Here is an 11650-nt window from a genome sequence, read left to right on the forward strand (position 1 = left end):
CCCGCCCCACCTCCTGGGCCGCCGGCCCCTCCCCCCCGCCCCAGGTGGCGCTGTGAGGGGGACGGTGACATGGCGGCGGGGAAGGGGGTGGTGGTTGGGCCGTGGGCCGCTGGGCCTTCCCGGCGGCTCCCGGGGCTGGGCGGCCTCCTCGCGGCCTGGCCGCGTGCCTCCCGCAGCCCCAGCCGGCCTCAACGGCTGGGGAGGCTGCCGTGTGCCTGCCCCCCAGGTGGCTGGCTACAGCGTGTCGTGTGGTTTCAATTTTCCTGCGCTTTTTTTTTTTTTTTTTTTTTGGTAATAGGAAGGAATTGGTAGTTCTCACCCGTTGGCTCTTGAGATTTAAAATTGCAGGAGAAGAAGGGCCGATATAGCTGCTTGGCTGCACTGGTCTTAGCTGATTGCTCTCTTAAAAGTCTGCTGGATGTTAGTACTGCATTGGTCCAAAGAGGAGGTTTATCTGCTTTCTGCTCTTCCAGTTTGCAGGCTGGCATAGTAGCTGAAGCGACAGCTGAAGACACATTTGTCCAAGATCCTGGATGGTAAACTGGAGGGGCTGAGACCTGACTACACCTTCTCTCATGTTGCAGCCACCAGAGCAGATAGCTGAGGGTGCTACTGTCTTAAATTGCTACAGCACAATCCACAAAAGCTTGTTTGTCAGAGAGCTGAGCCCTTTCAAGCAGCGCGTGCTGTTAGTAAGAGCATGGCTTGCTTCTGTGAACACTCTGTGCATAAAACCACTCTCAAAGCCAAATATAATATTGTTAATAGCACACTTACAGATTACATCTGTTCAGCAGTCACAATACCACATACAAAATTGAAGAGATGGGAAAAATTGAGGGAAAGAACCTATCCCAGCAGGTATTGTTTTCTGTTGATTCAGTCCTTCAGACTTTTAAGAAACAAAGGTGACCATGGAAGAATAACACAGGTTTGTTTTTAGGAATGGGTTGCATTCATTCCTTTAAGGCCAACATTCTGGTTTGATTAACAGTAAAGAAAAAGTTTCTTATGAACGTGTCCTTTCTCAGAACCCATGTGGAAATAGCTGGTGCATGCACATACCATTCGTTGGCACATCTCTGAATCCACTATCTTATTCTCCAGATTCTAGAGAATGACCTGGTTCATACAGTTGATCTGGTTTCTATAGTTGGAAAGAAAGCCTCAGAAATGTGAAATATGTATAAACAATTTAGATGTTTTCAGCTGAACTGCAGAAGGCCTAGACTAGCAGTTTCTAAATTTTACTGGTTCACATTAAAAAAAATTATGGTTATGACATGCTGTTTTTTTCTTTTTTCCTTTGTTTATTGAATGTGAATTTCTGGACATTATTATAGAGATAGTGGTAGATTTTCCTATCACTACAATAAAAATTTGATTTAGGAAGCCAGAATCAATTAGAGTTACAGCTACCTGAAAAAAATATTTTGCAAAAAAATGACATTGTAAAATAATAACTAGTTTTGGTGAAGAGGAGTTCACAATAATTAGCCCAATGAAGACCTGTTTGAGCAAGGGAGGCAAGGTGAGAGGCAGACATGGCGGGGACTCTCCCTGAACTAACATCAACTCTCATTTGATCTAAAAATGTGGGAAGTAGTGGAACAATATTTTTATATATATATAAAAAAAACAGTAGGAAAAAAAGCTCCTTTTTCTCCTCCCCCACCCTGAAAAGGTGAGACATCTATGTGTTTGCTTAGGATATGAGAAATTCAAATTCAGATCTCTGAATCTGGACCAGCTAATGATGATACAACACTGCACTATCAACTATCTGGATGCTCTTTTTCCTTTTTGTCTGTATTTCAGTATGACTTGAAAACTCAATCCAACAAAAGCTTACTCAAAAATACCATCTAGATGGGCTTCAGTTTTGACAAATACAATTAGTTGCGGAAATGAGCCTTCAGAAATGTATTTATAGAAGTGAATATGTCTTGGTATGCCTTCTATTCATTCCAATACCCATCTGTGGAAAGTCTCAGTATACACATTTGAAGCGTTAAGAGAATATATCTGTTTAATGTCTCATTTTCAACTAATACAAATCAGTATTGTTTGATGAAGAATGTTTCATCCACAAATTCCCAGCTAGCTCTGATTTTAGCATTCTTTTAATGTTATTAAGTTTTTAGATAATGTCTTTACACTGCCCATTTTAGAACGAACAGTTAAATATGTTACTAATGAAGTCTTTTTTGTTTTGATAACTGCAGAGCTACATTCAACAGCTTCACCTTTCGACTATCTGAAGCCGAGGTTCCTCCTAATTCTTCTGAACTTGTTGGATGCTGACCCAATTCACTTCTTTCTTACTTTTTTACCAAATCTAAATAAAAAGGAATGAAAAACACTTTAAGTAGTTGTCAGAGAAAATGAACAAGCACCGTGTGTATGAGAAGGGTGTGTTAGTGGGTAGAAGGACAAGAGGGCTTAAAGAAAAGGGGGCTGGTTCTGGAGGTCTTTGCTTGCTCTACAGCAGCTTCAGGGGCTCTGGGTGGTAGCATTGCTGGGCAAACTGCAGTTAGGTCCTATGTGCAAAAGAGACTATCAAATTACAGAAAGCCATTGCAGAGGATTTTGAGTGCAGAAAGAAACTGGCCTTGCAGTAAGCTTCCTCTACTGTGGTCCTTTGATCTCTGGACTCTGTTGTGCCTAAAGTGGGTAGGTATTCTCAGCCAGCCAGTGGTCATGTGCTTATAGATCTACATATAATTTTTTCTAGGCATTTGCCTAGCTAGCTGAAGGAATTTGGTTTAAAACAAGCTAATGATTAGAACTTTCCTTCCCCTTTCCCCATTCTCCCCTCCTTCCTCCCATGTAAGTCAAATGAAAATACATCCCAGAAAATGGACACAACAAATTTAGGATGCTACAATTCCCAGCTGTTTATTATTCATTTGGAGACTGCTGTTTCCACAGCATAGCAGAAGCTTGTGTGCTTCTTCAAGCTAACTTGTACAGAGACTGGTGAAGAGCTCACTTACAATCTTGTTAACACAGCTCAGCTGTGAAAGTGTTTGGCTAAGAGTTTGTAGGAAAGCAGCTGTAAGTGGTAACATTTTTAAACTGCTGCACTGGATCTGAGGAAGCTCATCTTTCCTTAAGTTGAATGCTTGTGACAACAAGGTCTGCATCTGTTAATTGCCAGTATGATTAAAAATGGTCGAGGGAGTACATTTTGTCTCTAGGATACTTCTCTGGCATGCTGCATAGTGTCACCTTAAAGGTGATATTTTAATGTCTGACATAGCTATTCACGTACCACACTATACAAATTTATAGATCAAGGCTTCCCAAACCCTTTTTTTTCCCCGAGCATGAAAACAGCATGTGCTAGTTTTGTGCTAAGATTTATACTTCTGTGGTACCATTGCCTTTTTTAAAGTGGCTTGTATACCACTAGAAGTGTGCATAGCATAGGCTGGGAATATCCTGCTCTACTGAGATAATTTGTGGGGATGTGAATGGCTTCATTCATCTCAATAAAATGTTAAGTTAGACAGCCAATGATAATTTAGCTGTCTACTCTAGAAAAGTAGAGGGAGGAGGACAGATCTTATGCAGGGTTTGCTACAAGTGGCTATCATTTGTTACCCCAAATGTAACATCTAATGAATACCTCTATGCTTTTGTTTCTCAAATAAGAGGGACCTGAGCAGAACTCGTGATTGTATGGACCCACCAATAAGGGAGAGAGCTGTTGAGAAAACTGGGAGCCATTAAATGCAAGGACTATTCAGTCATACCCTGCGTATATGCACAAGCTAGTGTGAGTAGTACCTCTTTTTGTCAGATCACTGTTGCTTAGTTAAATATAATTCATTTCAACTGCTAGTTATGTTGTGTGGGACGTTTTTATTTGTAAGAAACACTTAAGGTAGGAGAGTACTGAGTGAGTTGGGGACTACTTACGTAAACTGGGCATATACAAATGCATGGAACCAGACAGCCTGACTCCAAGAGTGCTGACAGAGGTGACCAATGTCATTGTGAGGCCTCTATCATCTTTGAACAGTTGTGGTAATCAGGAGAGGCCCCTGAACCCTGAAAAAGGGCAAATGTTACATCCATCTTCAAAACAGGCAAGAGGTTCCAGGGAACTACAGACTGGTCAGTCTCACCTCAGTCCCTGGGAAAGTTATGGAGCAAGTTCTCATGGAAGCTGATTCCTGGAACATGAGGGATAGGAAAGTAATTGAAAACATTCAGCAAATGATGCCTGACCAACCTGGTTGCCTTTAAGATGAAATGATTGGCTCTGTGGAGTGGATGAGAGTAGAGCAGGAGTACTTGATTTTCAGATTGTTGTGCTCAAATCTTCAGTACATTTTAGTATACCTAATCTGAGTTTAGATTAAGTGTCTTTGGTATCTTCCAACAATTTTGCAATTTGAAAATGATATTTAATAAGTCCATTCTATGCTTTATCTTGGAATTTTCTAATGTTTGTTTGCAATTGTGGAGTAAAAGGATTTTTAATGTAGTTGTTGTTCAGGTAAACTGAAAATCATTGCATGTGTGTTGTCTATCAGATTGAAAGCAGAATGGAGTTTTGTTGGGTAAATGCAGAAGAGCAGATAAATATTAGAATTTTAAATGGAGAATTAAAATGATTGTGGCCAAATGCCTTGGCAGTATGTCTGCTCTGTCCAAATTTGGAATACATGCTGTTGCTTTAGCAGAACAGATATTTTATGCTTCTGCCGTTTCCATTATCATCTATTTCTTATTTATGATTTCTTAAATGTAAAAATTGTGCTTGATTCTTTGAAAAAGCAAATGTTGTAAAACATTGGACTTTGGATCAGAGTTAAATGAAGGGCGGTTCTTCTCATCTGGCTCATCAACAAAAAGTTGAAACATGGTAGGGAGCTTAGAGGAAGAGATCGCATAGATACTTATTTTATACAGTCTTCTGGTTGCTTCAGAGTCATTGTTCCTTTCAGTGATGATTCCTTTCCAGATTACCTCTTTGAACTGGGTGCCTAAGGCTTTTGTTTTGTTTGTATTCAGTTGTCTGAATGCGCAAATTTGGACAAAGCTGACCTTTAGACATCTAAATTATGTGCTTAAATTAGAAGAACTTGTTCCCTTTATAAAGACCTTTGAGAAGTTAAGAATCCACCTGCTCCATATTGGCTATATAGGGAGCCTGTAATCAGATGCCTCAAGATATAAGCACAGTTATATGGACAAAATGATGCACAAATATTAGTACTGTTAAAGGAATCTGCCAGTTGTAGCATTGTCATGAGGTCAGGGACATTCTTCTTGAGTGTTTAGTGTAATTGGTCCCTAAGTGGGACTACTAGATACTGCTGCTACAGAAATTACAGATAATTACGGATGTGATGTCCACATACAATGAAGAGTAGGATGAGATCTTTTTGAAAATTTTGCTTTTCATGAAATCTTCAGAAGGTGCATTTCTACTGATGACCTCAGTGCATTTTTGTCACTAGCACAGTTAGCCCTCAAATTGCCCAGTGAGGTATTGCATCCACAAATGCCCATGGACAATTTTTATTTCTGTTCTAAATCTAGGTAAATTTAAGTATGGAGGGAGTATGGCACATGTTCAAGGATAGCCGGCTGGTCAGAGGCAGTGTCAGAAATCGAATGCAGGAGTTGTAGAACACAGTATACACTTGCAGTGTGAAACATGGGAAGTCTGAATGTCCTCCCAAAATTAAACAAATGTTTGCAACCTAAGCTCCAGTCCTCCAGACTTCCATTACTAGGTAAAGAACTTGCTACCATGATTTCACAAGGACTATTAGTGGTAGCAAGCACTGCTTTGAATAGCAAGTGTTTGCAGATGGATCCTTAAATTACCTTCTATGGAATAAAAATGAGAACAAGAATTTTGAAGGAGGTTGAAACAACTGCTAAACCTATTACTAATGGCTGATTGGAAATACTGTGACATATCCAAAAAAGTGTGCAATACCATAGAAAAACATGCAAAAACAAAGCCAAGACCATATTTCTAAAGAATTTCCATAATCTCTGCATTTTTATATAGGAAACATATTCTGAATATTGTATACATGAGATCTAAAAATAACTTTCATTATATTTTACATTAAATGATGAAAAAAACCTAATGACAACCCTTCAGATATTTGTTGTAATAAGAATATTAGTGAAGGGTATAATAAAGTGTGAAAGGTGAATCATATTTATTTCAGATTGGATATGTTACGAGGTCAATTTCTGGATCCAAACTGAGTATATTTTTGTGTCCTTTTATTACAAGAAAAATAAAGACACACAAAAAATAAAGACACACAAATATCCCTAACTTTGCTTTAACAGCTTCTTTCCATTTACAGAACTAAATTAATCTCTGGAATTCTTTTGGCATCGGTGAAATTTAGTTTAAGAATTTGTACCATGAATTTCACTTCTAAAATGTTTCTTTTAATCATGCTTTATGTGGAAAAATAGTAGTAACAAAACAATCCCAAGGGATTTCTAGAAACTATCAGTGAAATGCCATCTGCTTTTGCAGAGGTTATCAGTTGCAATTCATACTACTTTGGTTCATGTCTTGTGGCCGTATTATGATTCTGGTCTAAATTTCTGAAGAATGAGCTCTTTGTAGGAATGAAGGCTCCCCAGAATTAAAACCAATATACATACAGTGTACCTCCAAATAGAGAAAATCTTTCAAAGATACAGAACAGGACAAATACTTCAATTTCTCTAGGGGAAAGGTCTCTGGGAAAGATGACACTGACTTCAGTGGATCAAGATTTTGCTTGGTGTAAGATTTCTTTGGAAGTCAACAGAGATTTTGCATACAGTGCTAACAGGGTATAAAAGTTCAAAAACCACAGGTAGGGAAAATATAAAAGAAAAGTTGAGTTAGGTTATGTACTATGTTAATGGTTTTTTGAGCAAAAAATATATATACTGTTTATGTTTTCCAGAACATGAACAGTATATAAGCAATGGAACCATTAATAACACTGACTAAAATCAGCGCTCTGCAGAGCTCATGAGATCCACAGGCACTGCATTTCACCATACCATCTCTTAAGTTTCTGAAGACAGACAATAGAATTATGTGGAGTGCATCTTGCTATCAGAATGTCTTGGGGCTGCCTAGATATTTTCTAGGTTGTCCATTTCAAACACATTTCAAGTACAAAAAGTGAAATTTTTATTTTCATGCTTCCCTATGTAAAGTGTTAAGAGATCTGTGTTTGTTCTCCTAAAAACAAACGCTGAACCTTTGACAATGTAAGTTGATGTGATTAAGTCATAATTAAGCTAAGGCTGTATTAACAGATCTTCTGTCTTCTCTACCTGTGGTTTTACAGCATGCAAGAAAGTAGGATTAACAGTAGAAATGCAGAATGCATGTCTTTTTTTAAATTTTTCAATGTATATACAGTACATTGTATCTGTTAACTACTGAGGCACCTGACAAATGCCAGCAATTTCTTACCATTACAAGGAACCTAACAGTGGTAAAAATACATGAAATTCATGAATGGTACTAACTTTATGCAAATCACTGCATTTGCATGCAGATATGCCTGTAGAGTTTTTTTGGATGGGAAGAAGGTTGTTAGAGGATGTTATCATGAAATTCTTGTTTTAAACACGAGGTGCCATTGTGTTTAAATACTAATAACTTTCTGATTCACTCTAAAGTATAGCAGAGTTTTCTATGTTTTTGTAGTGTGCTCTTACTATGCAAAACTCGGTTATACTGATAAAATATGTAAAAATGATGTAATAACTCCTGAAATACCTCATGCTTCAGGCAAGCCCTATGGGTGCTCCATGAGCTTTTATTCAGGGCCCAGAAACAGAACTGCCTTTATGCAGTCTGAATTGCCCTCAGTGACTGACTCTGCGCAGGAAGCAGGCACCCACCTGTGCCAAAGCAGCTTGGCTGGTGCTCCCTGGGGCTGAGCACCCCTAAGGGTACACGTACCACGCTCTTGAGTAGCTGCCATCTGTCTCATCTGCCCTAGAAGTGATATCCCATGACTGAGAGCAGAAATCCTCCAGGTCCTTCCTCACCTGCCACTAGGGGAACCATTTATAAGTGGCATCCATGGACAACATAGATGTTAGATGCCAGGTCTTGCAAATGTTCTGGATTTCAGGCCATTCCTGGGGCCAGCCAAAGCAAGTGCAATGTCTGCTGTCCTACATTGACTAATATTTTATTTAAGGTCTTATTTGCTGGAGCATGCCTTACTGCCTGTGTTTTTCATCTGCAGCAATATTACCAAGCCTGTTTATTTTTGCATCCATAGTGTATGTTTCTGCAGCAGAGTGACTGGTCTTAGGTGTTTTCTCTTCCTATCAGTCACAGTTTGGCTAATGCTGAAGGCAGAAACCAAGTAGAAAATGAGCAGGCTTAGGATTTCTGAAGCTATGAGAAGAAAAGTCAGAATTTGGAGGGAAATGAGGATGGATGAAAAACAAATATTATACAGAGGAATGGTGGCAGCTGGCCGAGGCAATAGTGAGTTTCAAGGAGAAAGAGTTATCTTTTAAATATGAGATCGATGCTAAGTAAGGTAATATACAGAGTTTTTGGAAACTAGCAGTACTGGGCTGTTTATAGTCATGCTATTTATACCTTGGAGAACCCCAGCCCAAATGACCCATGAATTAAATATATGTTTTAATAATATAGTTTTGAACAACTACTGTAATAAAGAATCACTGAAGTGTGGCATTTGCTTCAATTCCTTCAACAGTTCACAGAATCTCATATCATTGAAGTCTGTTTTACTATTGCATTTAGTAGAAACAGACTAAGGCTCAGCTTAATTTCTTTGCTATTACTGCCGATAACGTATACTGTGACTTTATGCGGTATGCTTTTTTATCCTGTTGTAAGTAAAAGTATCAGTCCTGAAGTGATGGCAAACAAAATAATCTTACGTGAGGAAGGCAAAGAAAGCTTTGTGCATACCAGTTAAATTACTTTGCTTGCAAATACTCCTTTTACAACGTTCTGCAGCAGCATCTCTTCCTGATGCCTTCTCTGTGGTGTTACGTGGTTGCACTGGAGTTATCCATAGTTCAGTGAGTCAGGTTTGTGGCAAGGAATATCTTAACCATTTACATCAGCAGTCACTTTGGTCCAGTCATTTGCTCTTCGTCAGCTGAGGAAAAGCCTAAATACTTTAGTTTACACCCTCCTTACGCACCACGGTATCTGAAATTACTGACAAAGTCACATTATCAGTTCCATTTGCTGGCTTTATCCATCTTAATTTTTATACACCTACTTGTTTTTGTTTGCTTGTCTTTTAGCCTTTTCCAGATGAAAATTACGTTTGACAGCAAGAATGACCACTCCATGATACAGAAATAAACTAGAAAATGATACCAAGAAGCAAGACGTTTGCATGAGCATATTCATAAAGGATTAAGCTTCAGGTGAGTGCAATGTGCCTGTTGCAAAGATTCTGTGGTAAAATTTACTGGAGCGTAACACTGGGGATTTGAGAGACACGGACAAGCCAAACCAACGTGTGTGTTTGCACTCTTTAGAGTGGCATTTGCAACACAGGGCGGTAAACCAACTTCGTTTCAAAACAAACTGCTTCTCCAGGCGCAGTGTAGGTCAGTAGGAAATTGAAGCCTACACTAAGTTAAAGGACAGAAAAGAAGCTATTACAGTTTGACAGACAATGTAACACTGCACTAGGGTCATTAGTAGGGAGGGACCTAGAAGTAAAGCTGGAGGAAAGAATCAATATAATTAAAGATCAGAGAAATAAGAGGAGTGCAATTGCCTTTAGATCCACTGTTAAAATTTTTCACCTACTAAAAATATATTTTTCAAAAATATTATATTGAAACCAATAAGTTATTCTGGTGACACATTTCCTGATAGCAATACAGTGAATTCTGGCAATTGTATAGAAACAGAAGAATGAACTCTCCAGGAAGTGGAGACAGTAATCTGTCCTTCAGCATAGTAGTGTTTTGGGAATGACATTTTTTCCTCTGTTTCCTTTTTTAAAACAGGAGAAATTTCACAAGAAGGTATTGAGACTTAAGAACTTCAGAAAAAAGGCTACCAGTTAAATGAATAAATACTGATTTGTGAGTCAACCTTGTGACTCTTCCTGCATGTTATTGGAAAATGGTTTACTGCTGGTATTTCAGTAGCTATGAATAATATTTAATCCTAAGGTGCAACAGAACATCCATGCACACAAAGAGGGTTCATTAAGAAATGTCAAATTAAATGAACAGCTACTTCACACTGGTAATTATGTGACATTGTACGCCTAGGAATATGAAATGCTTATTTCCCAATACCATTATTTTCTTTCCAGCACTACTATTTTTTTCTCTCTTTCACTCTTTCTAATCTTCTTTAATTGTTTTTTTAATGACACAGCTTACGTGCCTGTAATGCTTTTCATCCAGAACAATGCCAAAGTACTATACAGTCTGTATTGTATTAGAATGAAGCTTCACAACAAATACATTTTTCTGTATTAGCACTGTCCAGAAAGAGAAGGACCCTGTGTACATGACAGTGAGTATGTCAGAAAGAGCAGAGCTTATATATTCACACATGACATAAACTGTTAAATCAAGAGTGAAGATTAATGTAGGATCTCCAATATAGTCTGCACTAATTTTCCTTTTAATAGCTCAAGTATTTTAATGTCATATTACTTAAGGTTTCATGATTTTATGATTTTCCAGGTTTCTTTAAGCCATGGAGGAAAATGTAAAATAAATATACTATAAAAATCCTGGAAAATGTAATTCTGAATTACCATCACCATATAGATCAAATTTAGCTTTCATTTCTATTTCACTTCCTTGGTTTTTGTTAAATAGATATCCACAGCTCTCCTTCTACTTCTTCTATAACAGGGGGAAAAAACACAGATTTTTTGGTTGTTGTTTTGTAAGTGAAACTGCCACTGAATACATTTGTTTTGCATTTAACCTCCAAAACTTTGTAGTAGTAAGTACATTGTAGTATTTTAAAAGCATCTGTTATTACATATAGGTAAGTCTTGCAGTTGAGATAAGTATTATCTATTTTTCCCTAATTTGATATGAACCTTACCCTTGATAAATCCTCCAGAATATAAGATAGCTGAACTTTGCAGCTATTTATTGTCCCTATGAGTGTTTAGATCAAAATTCTGCATTATAGTCTCTCAACTTGAGAGATTTCAGTTCTAATTTTGATGCTAACTTTCTAGCAAGGTCTAAAATGGTTTGATTTCCTAATCCCTATATTTATAGCGAGAGAAATGCTGCTCTGTATGCTTATGATGGTGTGAAACTCTTCCTTCTCTGCTTGAATCTTAAATAAGTGAGCTTTTCATAAAAGCTCTGCTTTGGTAGGAACCACTGAATAGACCTAGCTTCCCCAAAACTGTGGGGAGATCAAGGACTTGAAAGGATAGCCCCTCTGCAGCTACCGTTTCAGCATGTAATAAAGAATGGTGCACGCTGTATCTCAGTTCCCTCTTTGAAAGGATTTCTGAGCACTGGGTCTGTATGTGCAACAGATCTAATGGTTCTTACATACCTCTTATGTCTTTCTCTGTGCCACTGTGTGCCAGTGTGTATTGGTCATTGCCTTAGGAAAACATTTCCACACAGACACTGAGATACACCA

This window comes from Apteryx rowi, unplaced genomic scaffold (genome assembly GCF_003343035.1).
Source record: "Apteryx rowi isolate R43461 unplaced genomic scaffold, aptRow1 scaffold_856, whole genome shotgun sequence".
Lineage (NCBI taxonomy): Eukaryota > Metazoa > Chordata > Aves > Apterygiformes > Apterygidae > Apteryx > Apteryx rowi.